Source organism: Lontra canadensis, unplaced genomic scaffold (assembly GCF_010015895.1).
Source record: "Lontra canadensis isolate GAN:19392208 unplaced genomic scaffold, GSC_riverotter_1.0 scaffold2, whole genome shotgun sequence".
Classification (NCBI taxonomy): Eukaryota; Metazoa; Chordata; class Mammalia; order Carnivora; family Mustelidae; genus Lontra; species Lontra canadensis.
Genome location: NW_022630996.1, coordinates 64277157 through 64299019, shown reverse-complemented (window position 1 = coordinate 64299019; position 21863 = coordinate 64277157). Strand labels below are relative to the sequence as shown.

At 41.9% G+C, this 21863-nt stretch overlaps 1 protein-coding gene across 5 annotated transcripts in view; it reads left to right on the top strand.

The window, feature by feature from the left end:
• CDK14 (cyclin dependent kinase 14) overlaps positions 1 to 9090 on the top strand; it is a 582313-nt gene extending 573223 nt beyond the window's left edge. For all 5 annotated transcript variants that reach the window (XM_032875564.1, XM_032875554.1, XM_032875517.1 and 2 more), the window contains one exon: positions 8837 to 9090. The gene's annotated coding sequence lies outside the window, so the exon portion shown is untranslated. The remainder of the gene's footprint in view (positions 1 to 8836) is intronic.
• The last annotated feature ends 12773 nt before the right edge of the window (positions 9091 to 21863 follow it).

Sequence of the window (21863 nt, the reverse complement as noted above, 5' to 3'; positions counted from 1 at the left end):
TCCAAGACAGAGCATGTGGCCAAACCAAGGCAAGAGGAAGCATGTAGGCAAACAGACAGCATGTACAGTACTATACACCTCTTCAACTCCCATGCAACTGACTATGTCTCTTGCATATGGCTGCCATGACTTGGTGGCTCAGAACGTCCACAATAGATTTAAGTCTCTCTCATGAACTAATCTGACTTCTGGTTTATGCTGACACCATTCTTTATGTACCAGCCATTTGTAATCTAATTTCAACCCCAGAAATTTGTGTTGCAGCTTTGCAGATTTCTGCAATATAATGGTTCGTAAGACAGAATGACATTGTAGGGGTGATGATATTATGTTGAATTCAAAACCCTTAGCATGGAAACTTCTTCTGCTTCAACACTTTGGACAATAATACTAGACAAGTTTTAATTTGAAAGAAAAAAATCCACCCAAAATGAAGTCTCAGATCTCCTCTCAGATCTTTTAATTAAAGTCAGACATCAACCCTCATGTTTCTCTGACTGCTAAATACTTAGAAGTGGTTTTATGATATTTGTGTGTGTTCATTTTAAGTTGTAAAAAATTCACACACTGCTAGGTTACATAGCTTTGTATTTGGTTTATCTAAATATAGTTTAGTAGGACTATAATATATAAGGAAGGTTAAAGAGTCAGAATTCTGTTTAATTAACTTATCCCACTTAGCAGCCAGTCAGTTATAAAGGTTTGCTGAGCAAGTAAATCTTCCAATATGAAATCTTTGAAAAAAATAAGTCTCATTTGGTAAAGGTTTTGCTCTTCTTAACTTTGCCATTGAAACTATTTCAACAAGCTATTTCAAACCTCACAGTGTATGTATTTGTGTGTGTGTGCATATATGATTTTATATATATATATATATGATTTATAGACATATTTTGTGTGTGTGTGTGTGTATGTAAAAGATGGCCTGTGTCTTGGATGTTCTTAGAAGACCTACATCAGTACTTTCCTTGTCTGTCTGCACTTCTCTTGGCCTTCACCAAGACGGAATATACTCCCAGAATCGCTATCCCCATGGGTCTAAAATATGACTAGTCTTTTACATAAGGCCGATTTAATAAACAGTCACACCATGAAAATACAGCGTTCTTTTCAATTACCACTAATTATACATCACACAATGCCCAGTATTTAATGAGGATTTCGGTAAATGTTCACTGATAATGATGATTATTGAAATGATATGTTAAGTCCGTTTTCCTTGTGTGAGAAATGTTTTGTTTTGAAATGTTAGACTTATAGCCTTGCTTGAAAATTTTTAATTAAAATCTCCACTTTGGCATGAAGCTTAAAATGTGCAAAGTCACTGCAATTAGTGCATTGTGCATCCATATGGATGTTACCAAACGGCTTTCAACTTAAAGGATTTGAGCTATTTTGAATGATGGACCTTCTGTTAAGCTTAAAACAAAGCCTGTCTATTCCTGCATTCATTTTAATTAATATTCTCTTGCTGGTCTCAAAGATATGTTCCCTTCTGGGGGCTGGGGGGGTGGTGAGGAAGAAACATGATTATCATAAGTGAGAAATAAGTTAGAGAAGTAGGTTTGGCTAATTTTCTACTTCCTTCAAGAAGCTTCAGTGCAACCTCAGAGTAACTGGAAAACACTGATTTCAGATGTTCTAAAAGAAAATCTGTATTTCTAGCCAAATCATAACATAACTCACTTAAAAAAAAATGAAGAAATTAAGCTGTCACCAGATTTTTTTAGATCAGTATAAAGAGTAAAACTTACCATGTTGAATGTGACATTTATATAAAATCTACAGTATGAAATTTGAGTATGTATGTTCTATATATACAAATGAGTATATGCGCCATATATGTATATACTTGTATTTATACATATTTTTACTTCTGAGAGATCTGTACTTGCTTAGTTGCTTTAGGGTTTAGTAACCTTATTTCTGGAGTTAATTTTCTATAAGTAGTGAATGCTGCTGAAGATGAATTAAATACAAAAGATTAATTTTGTTGCTTTTCTTAATATTTTAAGCAGTATTGAACTCAAAGTGGCACAGCCTCTTTAGTAGATTTTTTTTTCCTGGATATTTTACATGTGAAAGCTTATCAATATGGTGCTTGGGGAGGGGAAGCATTCTGTACTTTGTTTTCCACAATATCAGAACAAATTCTATAGACAGTTATATATGTTAGTTAAGGCCCTGATTTTCTAACTGTTCTCAAACGTCTCAAGCCACTTTCCATATACCTTCAAAAAGCTACTCACTTTGATGGCCACTGGAATCCTTTGACTTTACCAGTTTAGGCCAATTTTGAATGCTGGTTTAAAAGTAGACAGCTAAAATGATCCAAAAATATCTTCACTGAATTCTCAGAGTAAGATAAATGTGAAAATTACAAAGCAGAATTATAGTTTATCAGAACATGTGGGTAAAATAATTCATCTAGCATGTGACTAGAAAGGCATAAAATCAGTAAGTCCACTCTAGAACACCACCATCCCAGGTCCTGTTTTGTTTTTTCCTTTTCAGCATGATGGAAATTCATTCCCCACAGCCACTAGATTTGGCACAAAGATAACCTAATTTTTCCATATTGTCTGAATGTTTAATTTTTATTCCCCCCTTTTTAAAGCATGTCCTTAATTACATATCTATCTGTAAGTGACTCCTTATTTACCAGTGGTTTGGAGTCTACATTTGAAAAGAAGATTGGAACTGGTTTTATCTTACAGAAGAACAGATAAAAGCTAAACTTGGTCAAATGCTATCCATTGCTTTTCTCAAAGATAACTTCATATTTTATAATTCTATACTGTCTTCACTATTGTGAGGCAGCTTTCTCTCTGTCAGATTTTAATAATTCTTTCCTCTCTGTTAGGCATCATTTAACAAAGAGTCTCTCAAACAGAAATGAGCGGATTACCCTACAGCCTCACATACATCCTGGTGAATATCCTGTTCACAATGTAGGCGATGAAAGGAAAACCTACAGTTGTTTTAATTTGGAACCAAAATAATCACTTCTCTCCAGTGAGGCTTAGAGGGGAAGAAAATGGGCCAGAGTCTTTCTGTAGGAAAAAAAAAAACAAAAACAAAAACAAAACACTACTTCGAAGAGGGGCAGTGCAGCAGGGGAAAAAATAAAATAAAACAATAAAACAAACACAAAGCCTCTGAGTGGGTAAATAGGCTAGTGAAAGAAAGGCCGTCTGATCGCATTGGTAGCACCCTAAGCTGGAGTCCTCAGCTGTATGGTCCCGCCAGCCTGCAAACTGCATGTGTGTACGTAGGGGTGTGTGTGTGTATGTACACACAGAGACTTAATGGGGAGCACAGAGGGAATTAGAACAAGCCTGGCCCGTTTTTAATTTGGGTCTGTTTGCTTGCATTTAGCACTTAAGGGCTCCTACATTCAGTTTGCTCAAAAGAGTGATGAAGCACTCCTTGCTTATGCCTCAAATCAGAAATGCATGAAGTGCAGCTGCAGAGATAATACATTTTCCCCAAAGGCTTTGGCTGAGCAAATTAGGTGTCAATGGGGTGCCTGCGCAGGCAGTACTCTCTCTAATTAGTCTCTTGAGCCTAGTTGGTGGCGGGTATGAGATGATCTAATCAATTGGTCTGTGTCTGATGGTTCGTGTAAAAATCCTACCAGGCAGACTCTCTCCCACAGGTCACCCACCTGCACAGCGGGACTGCTCATTTTCATTTTTCATCTCTTCCATCACATGACGCTGACAGTTGGTTTTAAGAAAATTGAATCCAAAAAATATCTAGTTCAGAGGGCACATGGGTCAGAACAAAGTTGCATTATGGGTACCAGTGATCCAATTAATTAATATTTATAGCCGAGAAGCTCTATGTAGATATTTCTGAATAAGGATTTTATCAATAAAATCCAATTTCTTGTCTAAAACGTTCATTTCTAGGGAAAGAACGTTGTAAAAGCAGGAAGCAAGATAAAAATGGCATCCGTTAATCGGATGATATATATACCTATGAATTGATGTGCACTTAGTTGAGCTTGTGGTCACACTCACTGTTCATTTGTATTGTATATGTGGTCTGTTTTAATAATCAATTAAATGTAAGAGAAGGACATACATTGCTATTATATTTTGCTTCCCTGGGAATATTATATACCCTCACTCCTTCTACCCACCTCCCCATACATCAAACATATGATTACATTTAGATCTTAAAGAATTTTTCTAGCAGTAAACTGGCTTACCTTACATGTAGTCCTTGAAAATTGAAACGAATACTGAGACTGCCCAAGGAGGGAGAAGGGGCATATCATGCTGCTGCTGAACAGTGTTAGGCAGGGTACTTGGCACAATTGGGGCTATAGAGTCCTCTCACATAGGTAGGAAAGAGGATACCTCTTATTGGCACCTCCCTTCTTTTTTATTCCTGGCTCCTTCCATTAAATGTCTGAGCCCAAACCCAAATAAAGGACTTATCCGTAATCACTGTGTTCACCATTTATTATCCAATTACTATTATTATGCATTATCCTTTATTATTCAATTCTGCTTATGCCTTGGGTTAGGGACATACTGTTCTTCTAGAGATTCCATTTAAAGAATCAGGACGGAGGCAAAGACAGACTCCACCAATGGCTAAAAAAAATGTTTAAACCAACCCAGCAGGATAGTAACATGCCAATGGATTACGGTGACAACGTCATTTATTATTACGTCAAATCAGGTATCCTGAAAATTACATCATTCAAATAGAATGTCATATGGTTTAAAAAAAAAAAAAAAAACAGAAAAAAAGCAAAAAACATGGCGCACAGGAAGGTGGTTATTCCACCAGCCTTTCTTGGCTAATGGTGTATTTGTGGATCGTCAGCACTGTACCTGTGCTCTTGACCTCAAGAGCACAGGCCCAGCGTTCGCCCTCCGTCAATGCGCTGTGAGAGAACCCTGGTTCTAAACACATACTCCACTCCTGAATTTTCAGATTCCACCTCCTCCCTTCCTATTCATTGAGCAGAGGTTTCCTGAGTATCTGAGCAGGGGCTTGGCTGCGCTCTAGGGACATAATAGTCAACAAAGCCAAGTTTAATCAGGAACATAAAGGTGCCACCTGCCTCCCTATTTCCTCCCTCACAGGAAATGTCCCCATATGGGAGGGACATTTGAAGTCACTTGTTCAGGAGGTCAGCCTGGGCAGGAGTGCATTCTGGGGATTAGAGTAGTAGAATGGAGGAGAGGTAGAATGGAGGGATTAGAGTGGTAGAATGGAGGAGAGCAGTGACTGCAGTTGGCCCTTGAACAACACCAGTTCAATGGAGCCATGTCTATGCTTGCGTGCTGATTTTTTTTTTTTTTTGATACATAAAAAACAGTACTGGAAATGTATTTTCTCTTACGATTTTCTTAAGAACACTTCCTTTGCTCTAGCTGACTGTATTGTAGGAATACAGTACATGATACGTATCTAAAATATGTGTTAACCAGCTGTTCATGTTACCAATAAATCTTCCAGTCAATGGTAGGCAGGTAGTAGTTAAGTTTTTGGAGAGTCAGAAGTTCTATGCGATTTTCAACTGTGCAAGGGGCCAGAGCCCCAGTCCCTACATTGTTCAAGGGTCAACTATATGTCCTTTCCGTGTGGTGATAGGAACTCTACGCCTCGGTAAGATGGTGTCAGGAAAAACCCACAGCTCTCCCATTGGTCCAGGGTGGGCAAGCTTCCTGGAAGAGCAGCAACCTCTGTTTAAGCAACGTGGAAGAGAATGAGCGTTTTTTTCATCTGCGTAATCAAAATGTCAAGTTTGGTAGCAGGCTTGGGGACTAGCTGAAGATGCCTATGGACAGGTGTGTTTGAATTGTTGTGGGGACAGGTGCTCTCTGTCTTTGATGTCACGGGCCTCAATAAAGATGTCAGTACATAAGTCAGAATGCATGATTCCATGGGAGCCACAGGGAGGGCACAAGATGGATTTACTTCATTTCCCTGGAAGAATGGGGACTAAGGCAGTTGGTCTCCTTTTGTTATTTTTGCTAGGGTGGTCACTTGTTTAGGAAGAGATTTGGAAAAGGCATATCTGGGCAGCCTGGCAGGAGTAAGGGCTGGCCAAGTGAGCCACAAGCAGCAAGTACATGAGATAATATCTGAGGTGTTTGGACTTAGTGATAACAAAGGGCCTGTGTGTGATATGCACCCACCCAGGCTTCTCCCTCCCCACCAGATCTCTCCCAGAAACTTAAGGTAAGGGCTTTTGTTTACATTTATCTCAGTCACTGAGGACAGAGAATTCTTAAGAATGGAATGTTACCTCTATCTCATACCACATACAAAAAGTAACTCAAAATGGATTGGAGACCTAAAAGTAAGGACTAAAACTATAAAACTCTTAGAAGAAAATGTAAATCTTCATAACCTTAAATTTGATCATGGATTTTTAGATATGACACCAAAACCATAAGCAACAAAAGAAAAAAATGGATAAATTGGACTTCATCCTAATTAAAAAGTTTTGTGCATCAAAGAATATTATCAACAGAGTGAAAAGATAGTCCACAAAATGGAAGTAAATGTTTGCAAATCAAGGGATTGATATCTAAAATATATAAAAATGGGGCACCTGGGTGGTTCAGTGGGTTAAAGCCTCTGCCTTCAGCTCAGGTCATGATCCCAGGGTTTTGGGATTGAGCCCCACATTGGGCTCTCTTCTCAGCGGGGAGCCTGCTTCCCTTCCTCTCTCTCTGCCTGCCTCTCTGCCTACTTGTGATCTCTGTCAAATAAATAAATAAAATCTTAAAATAAATAAATAAATAAATAAATAAATAAATAAAAATAAAAAAATATACAAAAAGTCCTACAACTCAGCAACAAAAAGACCAACAGCCGAAATTTAAGAGTGGAAAAGGACTTAGAATACATATTCCTCCAAAAAAGAAACACAAATGGTCAACAAGGACATGAAAAGGTGCTCAAACTAATCATTAGGTAAATGCAAATTGAAACCTCAATGAGATACTAGTCGACCCCACTAGGATGTCTATAATAAAAAAAAAAAAAAATCAAAACCAGAAAATAACAAATATTGTCAAGGGTGTTGCAAAGAAACCAGAACCTGTATATATCACTGGTAATAATATAAAATGGTGTAGCCGCTGTGGAAAATCGTTTGCCAGTTCTCCAAAAGTTAAACATAAAATTGCCACGTGACCCAGCAATTCCACTCCCAGGTATTTACCCAAAAGAGTTGAAAACAGGTATTTAAATACTTGCACATAAATGTTCATGGCAGCACTATTCATAATAGCAAAAAGGTGAAAACAGTCCAGATATACATCAACTCGTGAATGGATAAAAAACGTGGTCTGTCCATACAGTAAAATATTCCTGGCCCTAAGAAGGGATGAAGTACTGATACATGCTACAACATAGAGGAACATTATGCTAAGTGAAAGAAGTCAGACACAACAGGTCACATATTGTATGATTCTGTTTGTATGAAATATCCAGAGTAGGTAAATACATAGAGACAGAAAGCAGATTCGTGGTTGCCAGGGGGCTGTGGCAAGAGGAGAATGGGAGTAACTGCTTCAAGGATATAGGGTCTCCTTTGGGGGTAACAAAAATGTTCTGGAACTAGACAGGGGATGTTTGGATAACATTATGAAAATCCTAAATGCCACTAAATCATATCCTTTACATTGGTTAATTTTAGGTTCTGTGAATTTCACCTCAATAAAAAAGAAAGGATGGAAGGTTAACCTTCCAAAAAACTATCCTGTTAAGCAGAGGGTATGAATTGGGAGTAGGGAGGATGCTATTCTTAACAGTAAGGGCTGGAACTTTTTGCTTTCTTGGTCAAGGTAGCCTCACGTGGGCAGTAAAGTTATTACCACCACAGCCCTCATGATCAGCTGTGTCCAATAAAAGGCCAAAGTTCCTTCCCTGCTCGGGAAGATGACAGTGTTGCACCATAGACTGGCGACAAGCAGGCCTAACTAGGCCTCAGTGACCTTGAACTTTAAATGGAAATGAGGACTTGTTTCTGGAATTTGGTGGAGCTGGAGTCTCTGGCCTGTGTGACTTGATCCTGGGAATCTTTCTTTTCATCCTTCCTGGCAAGACATGCCTTTCCCATCCGAGGGACTCAATGAAAATTTTTAAGGACCAAAAAGAAATGTGGAGAGGAAGAGAGTAAACACTCCTTCTTTCTTCTTGAACCACTCATATGGAAGTAGTTACCAAGTTTAAGCAGGCACCCCTGGAAATGCACAGTCATATGCAGGATGGTGGGAAGAGGCTGGCAATTCAGGTCCTGCTGGCCAATTTTCCTTCTGTTGAAACTAGGTCTGATAACAGGCAACGAAGGAATTATATACAGCTGGGCTTTTTTTTTAAAAGCATGTATGTGATCCAGTTTTCTATTTCATGTCCTTTTATAAAAATGAACACAAGGATCTATCCTTTTAATGATCTCTATGATGCTACAGGCACTTAATTAAGACCTGTATCACTACTAATGATTTGGGGAAGGAAATTTGCTGAATTTCTTTTTCTCTAAATACTCCAAGAAGAGGTTAGACCATTTAAGTTCATGGAGTTAAATTATTTTAAGGGGGGAAAAAAATGGAGTCAGAACATTTGTTTATCGTGTTAAGAGAACTGTTTTTGGTGAAGGAGACCACTCTGTGTGCTCGGGGTGGCAGCAGAGAAAACGGGTAAGACTCACTTTTAGCCTAACCAATTTTGATGTCTCGTGTAATTTAGAAAAAAATGAATGATGTAAGTTTGTTCTTTCTTTCTTTCTTTCTTTCTTTCTTTTCTTTCTTTCTTTTTTTTTTTAATATATAGCAATTTTCTCTTTTCCTCCTTCCAGGATTAAGTTGTCATCATTCTGGGAAGAAAAAAAAAAACACATTAATGAAGTGGCCAATAATACAAAGGGAATCACGGATCAGTTTCCTTCCCCTCCCTGTGGTGGATTTCACTTACAAGAAAATTGAAGCTGGCAAGACCCTGTTTTCTCTGCAATTTATTTAAAACCTTGCACGCATTTGGATACCTTGTGATTTCCAAGAACTATGTGAAGATTAAGCTTTGCTTACTGATACATGGCATGTATTCTTTTCAGTCTTTTGTGTTTGATTTTGTTTGATTTCCCTCTGCAGCGCAGTGTCTCTGTAAAGGTTTTTATGCTTTCACCAGCCATGTCTTAAATACATTAAGACAACACATTTGGTGTTCACACTTCTTCAGTAACGTCTGTACTTGAAAGCCACATAGTGGCATAAAACAATGTGTGTTTTCTTTGAGAGCAGTGCATATTTTGCAACCACTAGGAAGGAAATCTTTAGCTAATGCAAACCCCTGTTCTCAGGCTGACTTGACAACCTGGTCCCTGGCTGTGGGGCCCCACCTGTCACTTACCTTTTGAGGACATTTGCAAATGTGTTTTTTTTCCTTGGAAATAACTGCACATGTATATAGGATATTGGAATCTGCTTAGCATTTTCAAGCCACGTAGCGTGACTGTTTTTCAAGTAGGTTGGAAGTAAAGAAACAAATATCAAGCGTTAAGAACAAAGACAGGGATAAATTGCTTACTTTTCAACCTCTGGAAATTGAGGTGACTTTTTACCTGTTTTCTGGGTCTTGTGAACATCTTATATTTTCCATCCACTCTGTTATGCTTCAGGAGTGTTTTCTAAGTGGAGGAGAAAAGAATGAGAACAGAATGCTTAAAACTTGGATGCAAAAGATTTGTATCTGCTGGACATTAGAGCCCCAAAAGCCATCTTGGCTAGGTAACATTCAAAAAAAGCAAATTACAGAGTTATCCAGAGTTGAAAATCTGCTCATTCACACCAAAGCACCTTGGAATTACACTTTTTAAAACATTCCAAGCTGATTGGAAGACATCAGTGGGGACCTTAACTTTAACCAGTCTCCTGGAAAAACTGTTTGAACACAGGTTGTAGAAACAGTGCAGGAGTCTTGCTTTCAAGATGGTAAGGAAAAAAGAAAGGCCCAGCTTCCCTTATTAAGAAAATGAGGGGCCTTGAAGGATGAAGGCGCGTATGTGACAACAACGGAAAGGTAGACTGGGCACGCACTTTGATGGGGAGGGCGAGCTGCCAGATGCAGGCCTTCTCCCAGTGGGGCCGCCCTCACCACACAACCCCAAATAATACTGAGGCCACCGAGGTAGATAGGGAACTTCATCTAAAACATGAAACCTGGCCCCTCAGAACACCAATTCCTATGGAAATACTTTTCATGTACATTGTTTTACATTTTCCTGTTGGTCAGAAAAGAGAGACTGAGAACTTGAAATGCATTGCACTTTTTAGGATCAAGACTAGGAATTGTGAGCCAGTTTGACAAAGGCATTCTCTGAGAGTCACATGAGGAAAAAGCTTCTCTATAGTCGAAGCCAGTATTCCTAGGAAATTGAACCCAGAACTTCTAAGCATTAAAAGGGTACCTTCCCTGGAGTGGGCATGAATAAATATGTCAAGGTCACAATCCATCCTATTCAGAAGTAGCATTCATTGAAAGCTTCTAGGTGCAAAGCAAAGAATTACTTACTAATTGATTTTAAAGAGAGCAAAAGTTACCCAAGGCTAGAATGTTTACTGTTTGCTACCTAGAAGTCTTTCCCATTCTTCTCTCAGACATTCCAACCCACTGGAAGTCTTTAGCAGTATTTTATGGTGTGCTTAAATTACGATTCCTTAATGTAAATACGGAGAGAAAATTTTACATGCGATCAAGAACAGCCTTGCCTGTGATTGATTTTGAATTATTTATTTGGGGGAGAGGCATAACTTTTGTAATTAACAAGTTTAAACCAAGAGCAGCTGATGATTAAATCTTGCTATGTAATAAGCTTTCTAAGTTGAACATTTGAAAATATTTAATATTAAGAGACTTCGATTAGGAATGGTGGCATCATTCAGAGATACGTGCCCGTCACAGGCAGCTTCTCTCAGAAAGGAAACCTAAGCTGGTCAGTGTGGAGGAAAATCTGTTTTTTACACAGACATGTCTCAGAAGGTCTCATCTGTAGCTCCCCATCCTTGTCCTCCGTACAAGAAATCCAAAGTCTGGTTCATTTCTCTCCCCTTTCCTCTCCTATTGGCAATCCATCCCCCCACCTCCTCTCTCCCCGCCCCCTCCCACGGAGGGCAGTCATGAAAATCATTACAGAATGTGTTCATTAGCAGATTTATTTATTGAGAAAGCACTGGAATGTTTTGTGAGATTATTTTTATATGAAGGACTGTCCTGAATTCATACAGCTGGAATATTAGGAATTCATTAGCATTGTGAAGGTATCAGTGCAACATGAGTGCACACACAGTATTCTGAAAGAAAAGTTGGGACTTTGTTTCCATTTTCTTAAGGAACAGTTTGGTTGACTTAAAGATGCAGGATACGTAAGACATAAAAAAAAATGTTTTTGCAGTGCTCAGAGGAAAAACAAAACAGGGCATAAGGCAGGGGTGGCTGTCCTTCCACTGATAAAAGGGTGAGAAGCTATTTCTACCTCCCAAGAGTAGCAAGAAAAGTTTCCAGGGGAGCCTCCAGGTTTGCAGAGAAAGCAAGACCTCTTGGTATCTTTTCCTCAGTGTGTACATGACAGCCAGTGTAATTAATATCCTAGGTTATGTGTCTATATAAGATACTCATCTGTGAATAGTACTTACTGGTTTTGTAATCTTTGTTACATAAGAGGATGTTTAGGCTGTACATATTGGGGTAGATTATTCCCTGCCCCCTATACATAGGAATATGCTGCATAATTGCACATAACTTCTATCTCTCTTACTGGCTTGTAGGCAGAGGAAACCACATATATTACTGCCTTGCAATTTTCTCATATACCAAAAACAACAACAAAAAAAAGTCTCAAGTGAAATAAGCAATCTCCTATTTTCATTCCCCTTCCTACAGCAGCATATTTTAGAGGCACATACAAAATCTACATTCTCTGGTTGGGAGTGGATTTTTTTTTTTAATTTTTCTTTTCTTTTTCTTTTCTTTTTTTTTTTTTTTTTTTTGTATGATACACTGAGATGTGTACTTCATAGCAGAAGGTCGGTACCTAAGAAATGTATTAGCATCATTCAGAAAACTATTATATTCCAAAATGAAACATAGTAAGGAGAATGGAATAATACATGTTGCATATTTGTTCCCAAGTGTAATTTGTCTGTATTATGAAAGATGTAATGGTTTGTCAGCTGTCACTGTTGTTTTCTTGTAACATGATACGGAATAAAGTATAGCAGAATCTCTGTACATTTTCTTGCTACATCTTCTTGGTGCCAAATAACACCATACAGTGTCACAGAAACATTGTCTTAACTCTTAGACACAGTCAGTTTTAGAGTGAAGTAAGAAAGCAAACAATCCTTGGATATGAGGAGTGAGTTAGCTGGAATGTTCCAGGAGTCTGTTAAACCCTCCCTTTTTTTTTTTTTTTTTTTTTAAGATTTTATTTTTTAAATAATCCCTATACCAATATGGGGCTGGAACCTACCACCCCAAGATCAAGAGTTGCATGCTCTACTGAGCCAGCCAGGCGCCCCAAGCCCTCCCTTTTTCGATATGCTTTGTCAGACTTGGGTAAAGGGGTAGTGGCTACATAGAACAAGTCTGTGAGCTGCAGGATCTTTGCAATTCCACCAGCTCCTTAATGACGTCCACCACACGTTCCATGAATCTGAACCAATCTGGTTTTGTTTAATGACAATCCCGTTTATCTTTTATTGTCTGTTTCTTAATTATCGTGTACCTATTCTAAGAAGAGGTGAGTGGGTTACCCTCCACTGAATACAAATCAAAGCTTCAGCATGCCCCACATTCTGCCAGAAGCATCCTTCTGTGAGCTGAGCACACTTCCCCAAACACCACCTAGTGGGCGCCTGCACTCGAATTGACAGCGCCACCACTGGAAACCAATCACATTGTCATCTCCTCCTCCTCCGGGTCGGATCTGTCAGTTTCACAACTGCAAACAAACCGCTGCCCCACCCCCCAACTATGATGTCTATAAATTGCTAATAGTGTCTGTGCCAGATACAGTTATCAATTTATAGATATACTATTTGATGATTTTAAAATGCTTGCCCTTGTAGGGGCACCTGGGTGGCTCAGTTGGTTGAGTGTCTAACTCTTGATCCGGGGTCAGGTCATGATCTCAGGGTTGTGAGATGGAGCCTGGTGTTGGGCTCTGCCCTCAGCTGGCATTCTGCTTGAGATTCTCTCCCTCTCCTGCCCCCTCTTTTCCTGCTCATGAGCTCTCTCACGCTCTCTCTCAAATAAATAGGCAAATCTTTTTAAAATAATGTTTACCCTTGGAGGCAAAAAAAAAAAAAAAAAAAAAACCAAAAACGCAGTTCAAGCCTTATGTTAGGATGACTCAGGACCCCTGGCTTTCCCCCGGGAAGACCCTCACTCACCAGCAGCAGCCGCCTCAGGTTATCCTTCCCATGCTTCTCTCCCACAACTGAGTTCGTGAGCCCTTCACAAGCTTAACATCATTACAAATTTGAGAGACTGTAAGCTTTCTCAAGCTTACCCTTCTCACAAAACCAGATGTAAGTGTTCTCCGCTGATGGCAGAGCCCATTCCAGAAAAGCTCATGAGAGCCAACACGTCTTCAACTCCCCGGCTGCCCCTGCTGTTTTCCCCTACGGCAGCAGAAGTCGTCTCCGCCAAGGACACGTGCATTTCCACACGGTCCTGCCAGCACCCGCGGATTCTGAGACAGGAGATTGTGCAAAGGCAGACTTCGGGGTAGCCAAGGCAGAGATAATGAAATAATACGCAAATCTCTCAGTTCGATGGGAGCCAGAAATCACCCTGGAAACTGATGATAATTAGAGAAGTGTCAAAAGAATAACTGGTGTCTGGGAGTTGTTTCAAGGCAGCCAAACACAGGACACCGTCCTACTTCCCTCAGCTGCGGGGGCGCATGCGCCCTCGGTTGAGGTCACTTCCGCAAGCCTCGGCGGTGCGCTCCTGTTCTAGAGCCTCGCTGTGCCATTGAATCCTCGGAGCTCTTAATGAAGGAAAGAAGGAGCAAGAGGGCTGGTATCTACAAGAGGCCCAAGAATTAGCTTTGAGGAGTATTTTTAACTTTTTAAACGCGGCCGCCGGGATGGCAACCCCGTCTCAGCTCCGTGATTGCCCAGCGTCCTCTTTTTCAGCCGAGCTGTTCCAGCGCCGCCAGTCGGAGGATGTGCTGTGTGCTGCCTGAGACAAGCAGCGAGAGTCAGGAGGGCGGCACTCCTAGAGCTGCTGTTGGCCCCCAGAGTAAAGAGAAAGCAGAGGGGAAGGTGTCGGAGCAACCCTGTGCCACTAGGTTAACACGTACAGTCGCCGGATAATGGCGGGCATTGTCCGTCTCCGCAATGAGAACCCCACAGTGGCCCAGCAGCCTGCTGCTACCAGTGGGTGGTGGCGTTATGGGCATTAGCTTTGAGAAGCTTAGACAGCAGAGGGGGCTAGGATAAAGGACACAAATCAGGGGAAAACTGACAAGATTAAAAAAAAATCCAAGGCCTCGTATTTACTGTTCATCCCCCATGCTCTCGGTGTACTGCATTGTCTGCGACGAGTCCTGCTGAGAGAGAGCCGGGCACAATAATAGCTCGGAGCAGCCTTGCAGCCCCGGAGCCAGCCTCTGCCGATGGTGCTGGCTGTGCTGCTGGAGAATGGGATTCTGATAGAGTTGTCTTTTTTCTCCTTCCCTGTGAGACCACCAATAATTATGGAGGGCACACTGCGAACATGGGGGAAGGGTTGCCTATTGGAATGTGTCCTGGGAAGTGACCCAGCAGGGGTCCCAGCGAAGGTGTGTGCCACCGTCTTAGTCCAAGGTGGGCCTGCCTGACAGATGTACACAGTGCTGGGCTCACACAGGGACACGTGTTTGAACCAGCCGTTCAAGGTCCTGGAGAAGTCCAAATGAAACTGGCTTTGTACATCATACCACAGTGGGAAACAATGATCCCTTTCCCTCGCTCCTCCTTCGGCCTACTCAGGTAAGTGGGGACCTTGTGTCCTCAGGGAAAGGCTGTAATCCACTCAGATCCTTGGGGAAAGCAGGCACAGGTCCCATAACTTTACTTTGCCTTGCATTTGGGGAATTCCGGTTCTCACGTTACATTCACTTAGCCCAGTGGCTCACAGCCCTGGCTCTCATTAGAATCATGGGGATGTCTTATAAACACCCAACCCCAGACCAGTTCATCCTGAAATATTCAGAGTGGGGCCCTGGCATTGGTGTGTTTGGAGAGTTCAACAGGTGGCTCTGTGGAGCAGACCCAAATGAGAACTACTAGACTCTTCCCTTCCTCCTGTCTGCTGCTGCTCTAGGGGTAGGGCAGGCAAACTGTTTAGGTAAGAGCCAGAGAGCAAATATATTCAGCTTCCCAGGCCATACAGTCTCTGTCACAACTCCTCATTCTGCTGTTGTGGCATGAAATCAGCCGTGCACGATACACACATGAATGGCTTTGGCTGTGTGCCAGTCACACAATTCGTGGGCACTGAAGTTTGAATTGCATATAATGTTCACATATCATGAAATATCTTTCTTTTGACTTTTAAACACTATTTGTAAATGGAAAACCCATTTTTAGCTCGCAGCCTGTATAAAAACATACAGCAGGCAAGAATTTGCCTGGGGTCTGTAGCTTGCTTGACTTGGCTTAGAATATAGCCCTGGTAATGGGCTCCCCCATTACCAGGGGTTCCCCCCCGGTCCTCCAAGACCACCCCTGACATTTGCTGGACCCAGGGTAGAGTCAAAATGGAGGCCCACATAGCTTATATCTAAATATTTAAAAATATAAATCCAACTAACAAAATGTCAAATATATTCTGTTCTCTTACCTGGACAAATACGTCTTCATAATAACCTAGAAGTCCTGGGTTGAACTTAGAACTGCTAGACTTCTCTCCAAGTTCTTCTCCAAAACATGTCAGCATGTAGGTAGCCGGGTTCAAGGCCTCTCTGCGGCTTTTCGCTTCCCACTCTTAGCTCTAAGGGTGTGGGTCCAGAGTGAGGGTTACACGTGCATGGGTATCAACATCCAGTCCCCACATCCATACTCTTCTCTACCCTTGGCACAGTCCCTCCTTGGCCAACCCTTGGGGACCAGGTGCCTATCTTCAGGGAAGGTGCTTTAGGAAGATTCCATACACCAAGAGAACTCCAGAGTCCCAGACATGGGGAATATATGGAGTAGAAGTGGGGGAGGTAGGTTCCTGTTGGGCATGACACCATGAGTTCCTCATTCTGGTGTAGAGGGGTGGGTGCTATGCCCAGAGAGCCAAAACCTTTAAAATGTGAACCAGAAAATGGGCCCCTCTTTCTTGGGCTTAAGGACAGTGCTGATGGGTGATAAGAGCCTGAAAATTAGTTCCGGTGGGTTTTCAGGTCCCTTGTGCATTTCATTGACCCACCCTACTCCAAAGCCATAGAAGTGGGCCCTATACTGTGAGGCAGAAACACTGTGACAAGAGGCAAAAAAAATTGTTTTCATCTATTTCTTAGAATTAAAGGCTCTGACCTCCTCTCAGTCGTGTACTGGAACCAGCTGGTACCGGTTCACAAAAACTGACGGTACATATTTAGGAATTTTGTGAGTCAGTTCTTAAATCACTGATAACTTAAAATCAGATGGAAGTATGTACACCACAAAAATGAGTCAACTGTACAAATCAGGTCCTTTTTGCTTTTTTTCTTTTTTTCTTTTTTAAGAGCTGGTTTCCCAACAGCCCACTGCCTTTTGGCCCCTTTCCTTCCAGGCTCGTCTTCTACCTCTCCAGGCTCACATCTTCTACCTGCCCCATGCTGAACTTGCCACTGATCCCTGGATATTCCAGACCTTCTCATGGCCCTGTTCTTTTGGCAATACTGTTCCTTCTGATTAGAATGATTTTCCCTGTTTTTCTAGCAGCCAAATTCCTATTAATACTTTTAAGTCCCTCTTCAAAAAGTCTCTTCCAAAGCATCCCTTCAAAACAATTCCTCCTTCTTCCAAGTTCCTACATCACTTTGAAAATAGTAACAATAACAAGTCTTTTTTCAATCTCTTTATCATCTGATGAGAGAGATGAGAGTGACCAGGGCCCAGTATTTAACAATTTTTTAAATAAATCAGTTATTAAAGGATAATACAGATTAAACATGAGTGGAATGGAATATAGTTTACCTTCCTAAGAAAGCATTTAGAAGGCTACAAACAACATGAACATATTGCACATGTACTCTGTCTGACTCTAAACAAAGCCCTGCCCAATTCTGTGGGAGAAAAGGAAACCAAAGAGGGTAGATTTCTGGTTGTCCTCAGGAGCTCACAGAGGCAGGAGTTCCTATACCTGGCCGGCTGCCCAAATCCCCCGGGGAGCTTGCTTGCTTTCTTTCTTTCTTTCTTTCTTTCTTTCTTTTTTTAAGATTTTATTTATTTATTTGACAGACAGAGACCACAAGTAGGCAGAGAGGCAGAGAGGGTGGGGGAAGCAGGCTCCCCGCCGAGCAGAGAGCCCTATTAGAGCCTTGATCCTAGGACCCTGAGATCATGACCTGAGCCAAAGGCAGAGTCTTAACCCACTGAGCCACCCAGGCCCCCCGGGGAGCTTTCTAAACATTCCTACTGAACCCCAGTCTCTGAGGTGCCAGTCTAGGTGTGGGTACTTTTAAAGTCTCCTCAAGGGTTTCTGTTGGTCAGCCATGACAGCGAACCGCTCTGGAGGGAAGCTGAAGTGCATAACTTTCTACCCAGTCTGTTCATCTGTCTCTGATTTCCCTTCCACCCTCTCCCCCTTAAGATTCTGTTCAAATTGCAAATCATTTGAGAGACACTCAACTTGAGGGGTGCCTATTAACAAGTTATTTCCTACATCTTCACAAAGCAAGACAAGAAATGGAATTCCCAGTTCTTTCCCATATTCCGTGTAGTAGCGGGAGCATTACTGAATCTATGTACCACTCATATGAATACCAGAGTTCCAACCTGGGTTCTGATATGCTTGTCTTACTGACTCCAGAAGAGAGCCACACCCTGGGGGAGGGCACTAAGTTACCCTTCAGTTTCTGTGCCAATTGACTGCTAAGTATATCAGAGAATTCATGGTATGCTGAAGAAAGTAATATTTTCTTTCTGCTGTTGGTCATTAACATCCAGGTGAGATCACATGCTTTCATTTGTTACCAAGATTGAAAACCAAACATACTACTCTAGAAATGTCACTTAAGAATCCCCATTGTTGTTCATCCATGTCATTTCGTGACCAAATTTATTCATCAGTTTATTATCAGAATCATGCTATTTTTGTTCATCACATTTTGTGGGCCAGCACACAAAGCCCCAGAGGAAAAGGTGCATCTTGACTAAAATGTTGCTGTCTTTGCCCAGAGATCATTGGCTGCTGACTGAGGTCCTATCATTAGTGGCTCAGTTGGGTGGAAGGTTCATTTGGAAAACCTAGAGGAAAGCCTTGTCCCATACTGAAGAGTAGACTGGCAGCTGTTTGCTCAGATGGAAATGGAACTTGGATTGTGTGTCTCCCACCTTCCCTGCAATGCAGAGAGAATCTGGGATGGGATGAGAAGGGGCTTCCATGTGCTGTCTTATCAGGTACAGGTGTGCTGGAATTGAACTTATGGTGGTATTAAGGGGAACTCCCAGGGTGAAGTAGACTAGAATGCCCAAAAGAGATTAATGAAGCCAGGGTACCAGGTATTGAGGGACTAGCCTTGAAGCTTAGTGTAAGATGAAGTTAAGACATGCAGTCCAATGGAAGTAGACAACCAGGGGAAAGGAGAGAAAAACTGAGAGCAAAGTAATCTGGACAAAGCCTGGAGATGCTGGCCAACACTTACAGCTGGATCTGCACAGACTCTTATGATACCACCTTGCTGAAGAACTCCAAGGATTCCCATTCACAGAGAACGAAATGTGACTGGTGCCCTCCTTGTATAAGAGATCACCCCCAAATTTAGCGTCCCCAAACAACAGTCATTTATCATCTCTCACCAGCTTCTATGGGCGGGAGTTCAGGAGCAGTTTGGCTGAGTGGTTCTGGCTTGTGATTTCTCATGAGGCTGCCGTCAGGTGGTGACTTAGCTGAGGTCATCTTTAAAGCTTCATCACTCATGTATCTGGTGCCACAGCTGGGAGGTGAAAGAGCTAGAACAGAGCCCCACTAACTTCACGTGGTTTCTCTACAAGTCCTCCTAAGCATGAGGCTTGGGTTTGCTGGAGATTTTATATGGTGGCTCGGGGCTCCAAACCACATGCACCAAGAGAACCAGATGGAAGCTGTGTGGCTTTTTATGACCTAGTATTCTATTTGTTGAAGTGAGTCACTAAGGCCAGCCTATATTTGCAGGGAGAAGAATTAGATTTCACCTTTCAATGGAAAAAAAGGTCAAAAAATGGTGGGCATGTTTTAAAAACTGTCTCCCCTCCAGCCAGAAGTTTTATATCTATATATCTATATATAGATATAGATATATAGATATTTCATTTATTTATTTGACAGACAGAGATCACAAGTAGGCAGAGAGGCAGGCAGAGAGAGGTGGGAAGCAGGCTCCTGGTTGGGCAGAGAGCCCGATTCGGGGATTGATTCCAGGACCCTGAGATCATTACCTGAGCCAAAGGCAGAGGCTTAACCCACTGAGCCACCCAGGCGCCCCCAGAAGTTATTTATATTGATCCCACATGCAAATGCACTCACCCTCTCCTAAGACCCCCAAATAGCTCATCTGGATGGCATCCACCCACTTTCAAGGTCCAGTTGCCCATCATCCAAACCAGGTTCAGGTGCTGCTCCATAGGAGCAGATCCTCAATTACAACCTCCTGAATACTGATATCGATCTGAAGATTTGTGGCCTAGAGTGAAAAGTTATTGCTCCCTCACCCAACAGACTTTGGTAAGCATAGGATAGCCACTAGAGACATTTCAGTGTTCCGTGACAATCAGGTAATCAGCCTGTGGCAATTCTGAAATCCAGCCAGGCACTGGTGAACCAAGCTCCTTGATTAGAGCTGAGTGGGAACTATTTTACATGGCACTCGATTCCGTTCTCTGGACTCTAGTTTCCTCCCTCTGAATTATCCTTCATGTTCTAGAAAATCTACACCATCCTTTAAATTTTTTTTCTTAACATATAATATATTATTGGTTTCAGGGGTACAGGTTACCCCCACCTTTTTAAGAAAATATTTATTTACTTGAGAGAGTGAGCAGGGGGAGGGACTGAGAGAGGGGAAGAGAAGCAGACTCCCGCCCAGCACGTAGCCCAACGCAGGGCTCAATCCCACAAGCCTGAGATCATGACCTGAGGTGAAACCTAAAGTTGGACGCTTAAACAACTGAGCCACCCAGGCACCCCAAAAATGTACTCCGTCTTTATAGCTGAGGAGTTTCCTCAGCCTGCTGCTTTCCCAGAGAACTTTAGGAACCTGAAAGCCTTTTTTTTTTTACACCTCCGTCCCTTTTAGCCTGAGCTGGCAATGTTTTCATTAGTGCAACTCTGTTTAAGATTTTGTTTCCCCGCAGTCTTATTGAGATTCCCTCCATTAGACAAAAAAAACACATTCACAAATCTTATTGAGATAAGCTTTTCTTTACCTTAAACTCCCTCTAGGGCTACTTTGGGACTGTGCCCTTAAGATTTTTAGACCCATTTCTGTTAATGGAGACATCTAAAAGGCATGCTCTTGAACTCTTCAGAGGGACTCTTGGCTGCTTGAAAGAATCTGTAAGGCACTACGTTCAACTGTGTGAGGTCTTAACAAAGGAATCTTGAGTCACACTGCTTCCTTCATCTTTATACGGAAATTACATGTATTAATTTTAGCTGCATCTGCCATCTGGAGAGGATGAAACTGAACAATAGTTTGATTTTTTGAACCCCTAAAGTCTTGGCTCTTTAACATTGGTTTTTTGGTTGGTTTGGGTTCAGTTTGGTTTTGTTTGCTTTTTTTTACTTCATCTCTCTCTTCTCATATTTTACGGCAATTAGGAAGGTCAGGAGACACCTTCAACACTGTGCCTGAAAGCTTCCTGGGTCATGAGTCCATTAGGTACATTTTCTGTTTTCCATGTTACCACTGGTATAAAGACTGCAACACTTCAGAACCAGGGGCCCCTTTACTCCAGCTGCCAATACTCTCCCGACTTTCCTTCAGTTCTTCACCCACAGCCTCTTCGAAGCTCCTCCAATCCCTGCTCTCCACTTCTGTTATGGCAACGCCTCACCTCTAGGTACCAAAAAATTCCCACGAATCTATTGTTGTGAAACAAGTCACCCTCCAAATCGGTGGCCTAAGAACAGCATTCACCTGTTTTCTCTTTCCTGGTTTCTGTGAATCCAGCATTTTGCATCAGCCTGTTCGGGGGGGTTCTGGCTCAAGATCTCAGGTGTTCCCGGCTTTGGGGCCAACTCGAAGGCTGTTTTCCTCACATTTCCGGCCCATGGGCTGGGAGGACTTGCCGGGCTGGGGCCGGGCCTGCTGGGTCTTCGCGGTCCCTCTCTGTGGTTTTTCTAGCACGGAGGTATCCCTGCTCCAAGGAAATGAATATACCTCAAGAGAGAGAGCCAGGCAGATGCCGTGTCCCCTTTGATGAACTAGCCTTGAAAGCCACAAAGAATCACTCCTGCTACTTACTCTTAGTTAGAAGCAAGTCACTAAGGCCAGCCCAATATTTAAAGAGAGGGGAAGTAGATCCCTCCTCTTAATGGGAGGTGTTTCAACTCATTTGCAGACTTGTTTTAAAACTAATACATCTCTGGAGTTAAACGCCATAGAGGCGCTGCCCTAGTGTGTGTTCGCTTGCTGAACAGGATGAGTTTGGTAGACTGGGAGAAAA